The sequence below is a fragment of the Pteropus medius genome, unplaced genomic scaffold (assembly GCF_902729225.1).
Source record: "Pteropus medius unplaced genomic scaffold, Ma_sr-lr_union100, whole genome shotgun sequence".
NCBI lineage: Eukaryota > Metazoa > Chordata > Mammalia > Chiroptera > Pteropodidae > Pteropus > Pteropus medius.
The window spans coordinates 237,885-245,718 of record NW_024347671.1 but is presented as its reverse complement, the minus strand read 5'-3'; the positions used below and the strand labels follow the sequence as shown (position 1 = coordinate 245,718).

Below are 7,834 nucleotides of genomic sequence, written 5' to 3'. Positions count from 1 at the left end.
ATAGGGGTACCTGAAGGAAAACAAGATGTTGAAGAGCTATTTAAAAAATAACAATAGAAAACTTCCCTAACCTGGTGAAGGAAATAGACATGCAACCCCAGGAAACTCAGAGAGTCCCCAAACCCAGGAACCCAAAGAGGCCCACAGCAAGACACATCATAATTAAAATGCCAAAGGTTGAATATAAAGAGAGAATCTTAAAAGGAGCAAGAGAAAAGCCTTTTAGTTACCTACAAGGGAGCACTCATGAGACTGACAGCTGATTTCTCAAGAGAACCTATGCAGGACAGAAGGGCTTGACACAAAATATTCGATGTGATGAAAACCCAGGATCTACAACTAAGAATTCTTTATCCAGCAAAACTGTTATTCAGAGTTGAAGGACAGATAAAGAGCTTCCCAGACAGAAAGAAGCTAAAGGAATTTATCACCACCAAGCCAGTATTACAGAAAATGGTGGAGAGACTACTTTAAGAAGAAAAACATGTATCAAAAGCAAGAATAAAGAATGGTAACAACTACATGTCTATCAACAAGTACCTCAAATGGAAAAAAATTAAGTACTCCAACCAAAGGTAGAGTGGCTGAATGGATAAGAAAATGAGCCACCTATGTATGCTGCCTACAAGAGACTCACTTCGGATTAAAAGAAACACACAGACTAAAAGGAGGGTGATGGAAAAAGACATGGTCTTGATGGATCTAGAGGGTATTGTGCTGAATGAAATGGGTCAGATAGAGAAAGACAAATATCGCATGACTTCACATACATGTGGAATCTAAAGGAGAAAACAACAACAACAACAACAATAAAAGGAAATAAACTCATAGATACAGAGAATATTTAGAGGGATACTAGATGGGAGGGTGTTGGAGAGGACGAAAAAAGGCAAAGGGATTAAGAGGTACAAGATAGTTGTAGAATAGACATGGAGATGTAGAGTGTAGCATGGGGAAGATGGTTAATAAGGTAATAAATATGTAAGGGGGAAAGTGTACTAGATTCAGTGGGGTGATCACTGCAAATTATGTGGGTCTCTTGTCACTGCTATACAACTGAAAGTGGTATATTATTGTATGCCAACTATAATTGAAAAAAATACTCATTGAATTGTACAATGTAAATATGAGCAAATAGTTTAATAAAGATGAAAAAATATGCTTCTGTGAGGGTGTTAGGCCATTATCAGTCAACAATCACTTTTCTCAAATTCTCAATTGTGTTGTTTCTGTTCATTTAGGTAGAGTTTAGGACTATTAGATTTACAAATTCAAAATATTATGGTTTCTCTCTGAGTTGAACAAATTGGTGGTATGTGAATAAAGGATACAAACTCTAATGAGAGCTTGTGTTTGGTTATGAATTCTCAAGGACAGTTTTTCTCCACTACACTCAAAATCAAGGGTTAAGCTAGACAATATTCTTTGCAGTTTTGGAGTAGTTGTGGCAGTCGTGGTTGGAAAGGAAGATGGATTTTTCATTCACCCTCAGAGTGAGAATTTTGTATTCTGGGAATGGAAACATTTTTAGACTCATTTCCATGAGTAAGCCTTGTGTCTTGCCTCCTGTTCTCTGAGACACTCAAGGCCTCATAAATCAAATTTTAAGTTGACTTAGATCAGTGAAAAATCTCTAAGTGAAAGCCATCATCACTAAGGTTTTTGTATTTTTACCTTCACTTAGTTTTTGACCTGGCTATTTATTATTGTCTTTCTACCCCCTTGATATTTCTGGGAAGAGTTTTTAAGACATGTTATCTAGTATTTACTGTTGTTTTCATTAAGATTTTAGTTCTGGTACTTAGTTTGATACATTCAATGTAGTGGTTTTAGAGTGAGACCTAGCCAGCTGTGCTATCAACTATCTGTGTGATTATGGGCAAATTATGGGCAAAATCTCTCTGTGTCTTCATTTCTTCACCTATAAAATAATAATAAAATTTACTCAATGAAAGGTTGTTATACAATAATGTATATATTTACATAACACCTAGAAAACTGTAAGTGTTCCATATATGCTAGCTTGCAGCATCAGCAATAACATCCTACAAACAATGCAAATGGACTTTGTGTTTTAAAGAGCACTGGACTGATAATTGATCTGAGATTCAGCCGACCACAGTCATTGGCATTAACAGATTCAGTGGAACAATAGAGGCAGGATTCCAGCTACAGTTAAGGGATGATTGGGAAGTGAAAAATTGGAGGCAACAATTGTAGGAATATTTTCTGAGGAATATAACTGTGAAAAATAGATAAGAAAATTGTGGATTTAGTGTCAGAAGTTGTTATAGAGTAAAAGAAAAGTTTAGTTCTGTTTTAATGAGAGAAAGATGTCTTACAGTTTGTAGAGGAAAAGATTGGAAGTACAGAGACAGATAGAGCTGATGAAGCATTAAACATGGAAGATATGGGAGAGATTTAGATGAAGGCATAAGGACCTTCAGAACAGAAGAGTCAGTTTGTTCCTCTGAGATTTTAAGAAAGACAAAGAGTACAGATATATGTACTTTTGTACTTATAGACTGTGAAGTTGAGCTGTTTCACGCTGATATCCTCAATTTTTGTGTGAATTACAACTTCACTGGAGGAGACTGAATAAATATGCAATTCGAAGAAAAGGGTGAACTTTTGGAGCAAGACAAAAGACATAGGACACCATTTTTCCAAATAAATACAAGCACAGTTGCACTCAGAGATCATGGACTTATAGTAGCATTAGTCTGCCTGATTATTTAATTTCTTTCATTACTCTTCCGTCACCCAAGAGTATGTTGGTGGTTAAATGGATTCAAGAAGAGGAAGTTCCAGGTGTGGACGTAGAAAAAAAATGAGAACTTGGTGACTGTGAAATCTATGATGGAGAGGGAAGGGACATAAGCCCTGAAGTAGTGAGAGCAGAGAAGTTATTTTGGAACTAAAAACTCACCGTTAGTATCAAAGTGATCTTAACTGAATAAGAAAGCAATGGGAAGTTGTGGTCCAAAATTTATTCATTAAAGTTTATGCTTCCAGAGCTGGAGTGTTTTCTTAGGAATAATATCTCCATAAACCAAAAGGCTAGAGTGTAGAATTAAATTGATGCAGTCAGTCAGTTCAAAGATTGAAGGTTTTTCATGCCTAGGAATTTGAAATGGGTGAGTGGGTGTGTCATCTACATAAACACTGATATTCATACAAAAAGCAGGTGAAGTTAAAAAGGTAGACTAAGAACTAGATACCTAGAGCCTCATTATATTCAGCAACAAGGAAGGGTAAAATGTATACTACATATAAATATATGGATTTCAATTGAGAGAGAGGTTGTGCATGGTTGATTCAAAAGTGACCAGGAAGCAATAAGGAGAGAGCAGGAAAAAAATGTATATATATAAATATAAATATAAAAAATATATATATAAATATATAAATATATATATCAGGAGAGCAATGTACATGCATCTTGAGCTGAATAAGAAAAAAAAGATGATTAATGTATTATATTAAGGGAGTTACAATCTTATGATAATATGTCTGAAGTAATAAGAGTTTTAATTGGTTTTGTGCTTAAATTTGCACATTTATTGGTAAATGTGTGGAAAATATTATTTTAAATGTTATAATAACATTTAGGTAATTATGACTGCACTTGACCATATAATATCATAATAAATAATATTTGTTGATCAGTATTCTTCTCATTTTATAAGGAAATCTAAAACTCTAAGTGACTTCTTTTAAAAATCTACTTGACTTTTGAGTCCACCTCTTTCAAAAACACAATACAAAATACAAACAAGTAAATTTACAGGTATTAAAAGTAGGAAGCAAATAGATATAAGACACTCTGTGCTGAAACTCCCTTACCTGGTTCACATCTTGAACCAGATTTAAAATTGTGTTCTTAATTTTGTTGTCAGTATTTTTTGTGACTTGGACTGTATTTCAATGAATCATGTATTGTAATTGATTTATGAAAGGAACATTGTTAACTGTGTATGATTATAATACACATATGCAACATGTATAAGTCACATCATATATATAGGTTTCTGTCTTAAATCCATTGTTCATTAAACATGGAATAGACTCAACGTTAAACTTGAAAATGCTAAAAGTATAGTACCTATTAGAATTTTTATCATTCACTGTTTAACTTACTAGTATTCCACTATATATACTTGGGAGAGAGCAGGGAGATTTGACAGAATGCTGATAATTCTGTCAACCATGCTCAAGAAGTGTTTTCTGAAATGAGAGCTTCGAGATTTCAAAGAGGATTAAGCCCCCTTCAAATAGAAATTTAAAGTGGAATCATTACTAACAACAGTTCGAGTTTTATATTTTTGAATAAAAAAAGTCCAGTAAACATGATTTTTTAAAAATCCTCTATCTCATTTTTGATAATTCACTCCAAATGCACTATGAAAAACTCTAAAAGAAAATAGATGTTCCTGAGTTATAATTATTAATTCGATACCCAAACTTTGACATCAAATGATTTCTGTTTCAGGAAAGGTATGTTTAAAAGAGCACCTTAATCTGTTACAGTAAAATATGGCGATTTTGTGGTTATCATAATTTAATAAATTAGCGATACTATAAAGTGAAATTACTCATTTATTGAAATCGTAAGTTAAGAAATAAGAACTGTGCAAAGAAGCTTAATGTACCAAACAATCACAATGATTCTATTTAACTGCCTTTTCTTTTCTAAATGTGATTGTGTTGTGTTACCAGGTCTATTTTCAAATATAAAAGATTAGAATCTCACGACACAAAATTGAGTAAAAGAAGTTAGACAGAAAACAGAACATATATTAGGACCCCAACAATATGAATTTTAAAAATACTCATAACTAATCTATAACAATAGAAATTAGGATAGTGGTTTCCTCGGGGAGCTGGGTATGACTAGAAGGGCATGAAAGACATTCTGGGATGCTGGTAATGTAATTCTTGATGCAGATGCTAGTCTCATGGATGTGTCTAGTTTTCAAAATTTTATTGAGATGTACACTTAAGATTTTTGCATTTCGTGGTGTGTGTTTGTTATACCTCAGTAAATTTTGCATTAACAATAAAAAATTTATTTTAGGAGAAATGCGTGTGTTAATCACAAGTTAAAGGACAGTGTTGAAGCAAATCTTTAAGTGAGTTGGCATTAGTCCCAAATTTGCTCATAGTAATGTAAAAGAAATGTCTTTGATTACTTGATTCAAACTCTGATTTTAACTTTAGTTGGAAACGTGCTTTTTTATTTCTTATGCTGTCCTTTATTAAATGAATCAAAACTCTGAAGTGCAAAACTTAAAAAGAAAATCTTTGATAACTATTTTTTCTTTGTTCTTTTTTTGTTCTCTTTAAGTCATAATGGGACCTAATGTTGAAATCTAATTACCATTCCTCTAATGCCAAAACTCAGCTCTGTCGTTATGTAAGACATCCAGATCATCTAAAGAGATGAGCTGGTGGTAGTCAGAGCTTGTCCTATTCTGAAGCTGAGAATTTTAACTCCTTAGAAAAATCAAGGAATACTCTTATCTTGAAATGAAATGTCTGGGTTTTTTAAGTGACCTTGTCTAACAGGTTAAGCACATATATCAAATTTGAAGGTAGAGAGTCAGGCTCATGCTGTGTCTTAACAGACATTTATATTATTTACTATTATTATCATTATTATATTCCAACTTAACCACTTACTGTGTCACCTTTGGCTATTGAAATTTAATTAAAATTAAACTAAACTAAAATTTCAGTTACTTAGTCGCAATAGCCTCCTTTCAAGTGTTCAATAGTCAAATGTGTCTAGTGGCTAGTGTATTGGACAGAACATATTTAGAGCATTTCCATCATTGTAGAAAGTTCTATTGGACAGCTCTAATATATATATAATTAGAATAATATATTCCTCTGAGAGATTTTATTTTATTAAAAGTGATTAGTTTTATAGACTTTTTGGTATTGTTTTTATTTTTATTTTTATTTTTTTATTTTTTTTAACATCTACAGCACTTGGTATTCCTAGGTGGTCTCCCATCCAAGTACTAACCAGGCCCAACCCTGCTTTGCTTCCGAGATCTGAAAAGATCTGGCACGTTGAGGGTGGCATGGCCATAGATGGACTTTTGGTAATGTAATGGCAAAATATAAATGCTTGATGCATGATATTTAATACTAATGTCACTGGTTAAACGAAGAATAATCAGATAATGAAAATAGTAATAAAAATATAACATTTACATGTTTAATATCATGAGTAGAGAATATATAGCTTTGTATTAATTCACGAAGATTAATTCTGTTTTTAAATATTTTAGTATGAAATAATTCTTAAATTGGCATTCTGAAAAGTTTCCCTGAAATAGAAGCTAGAAAGCGAGCCTAATATATTATGCTTACAGATTTATTAAACACACACATGCACACACTGACATGCAACCTGTATTAAGCAGCTATTTACTTTTTTAAAATTCTAAATATTAAGAAACCTTAACATGTAGGTCATAAGCACCTACCACCAGAAATAAATATGGTTAACCAGGATAGAAGATTATGAAAAAGGAAGTTGGATTAGTATTTTAACCCTCTCGAATTATGACATGGCATTAACTCATTAGAATCTCTTTGCATATGTGGGATTACTGGTTAAAAGCTCTGAACTTTGACTTGTCTTATTGTCATTTGAGATATAAATGTGTTTATTTCGGTGTTTAGGAAATAGGATAGGTAAACACACATACATGCACACACGATTATATACTATGCTCATACACAAAACAGTGCTTAGGTAAACAATCAATCCCATCTTTGAACCAACTTAGACCATAGGCCAGAGATGAACCCATTTGACATGCCAGTCAAAACACTTGATTCATGGCCTGGACTCTGTTAGTGTCTATGTCCTTTAATTCAGTAGTTATTATCATTCTAATGACATCCAACCATTAGACACTGTGGACATAAAGTCTATAAATCTATATTATATCCAGAAAAAATAGATTTTTTGTGTGTTATTATGACACAAGGAACATCACTCTTACAAACAAATAAGTCCTTTAATAAAAGTTAATTTTTCGTGATTATTTATAACCTATGTTTTCCCCCTCATAGGCTACTGATAAAGATACTGGCAATTATAATGCCCTGGCATGCAGACTCATGATACCACCAATTAAAGAGGGAAAAAAAATATTTGTGGTGGAAACATATACAGGACTTATCAAAACTGCTATGAGGAGGTCCTACTCAAGTCATCGCAACCGATGACTATGGGAAGGGACTAAGTGCCAAAGCTGATATACTTGTAAATAGATAAAATTTCAGATAAGGTAGTACATACAATACTAGTCAGGGGTCAGTGTTTTTAATTCATAGAACATTTAAATTTATTTGATGTAGGTTTTCTATAATATCTGATTAATTTATGTTCAGGTAGTTGATAGCTATTATTTAGGATATAAAAAATAAAGCTTTATGGTTGTTGTTTTTTTTTTGCCATTTGGGAAATACATCATATGTTTTTATATATGATTATGATAGCAATGTCATATGCATTGGAATTCTCTTTGATCTGTGGATCTCATTTTTAAAACAGAGTTGGCTGAGAAAAAAAAATGGCATAGATGATAGAGGCTCTGTTCAGCCCTCTGGCGACCAAACCAAAGTTGTGAGGGAAACTAGGGGTAGCAACAAGGAAAACTCGCCTGAGATATAGATGAATAAGCCATATAACTACAGAGAAATCCAAGAAATCACCCTGCAACGGCAGAAGTTCAGACGGGGCGAGGACTTGCGACTGCCCCATACCGAGCGGCTGATTGACACGGAGGCTGTGGCAGTGACAGCAACAGCG

General features: G+C 33.2%; 1 pseudogene; it reads right to left on the bottom strand.

Moving 5' to 3' along the window:
- Positions 1–5,982: 5,982 nt before the first annotated feature.
- LOC120614221 (uncharacterized) lies at positions 5,983–6,101 on the bottom strand (annotated as a pseudogene).
- Between the last annotated feature and the right edge of the window lie 1,733 nt (positions 6,102–7,834).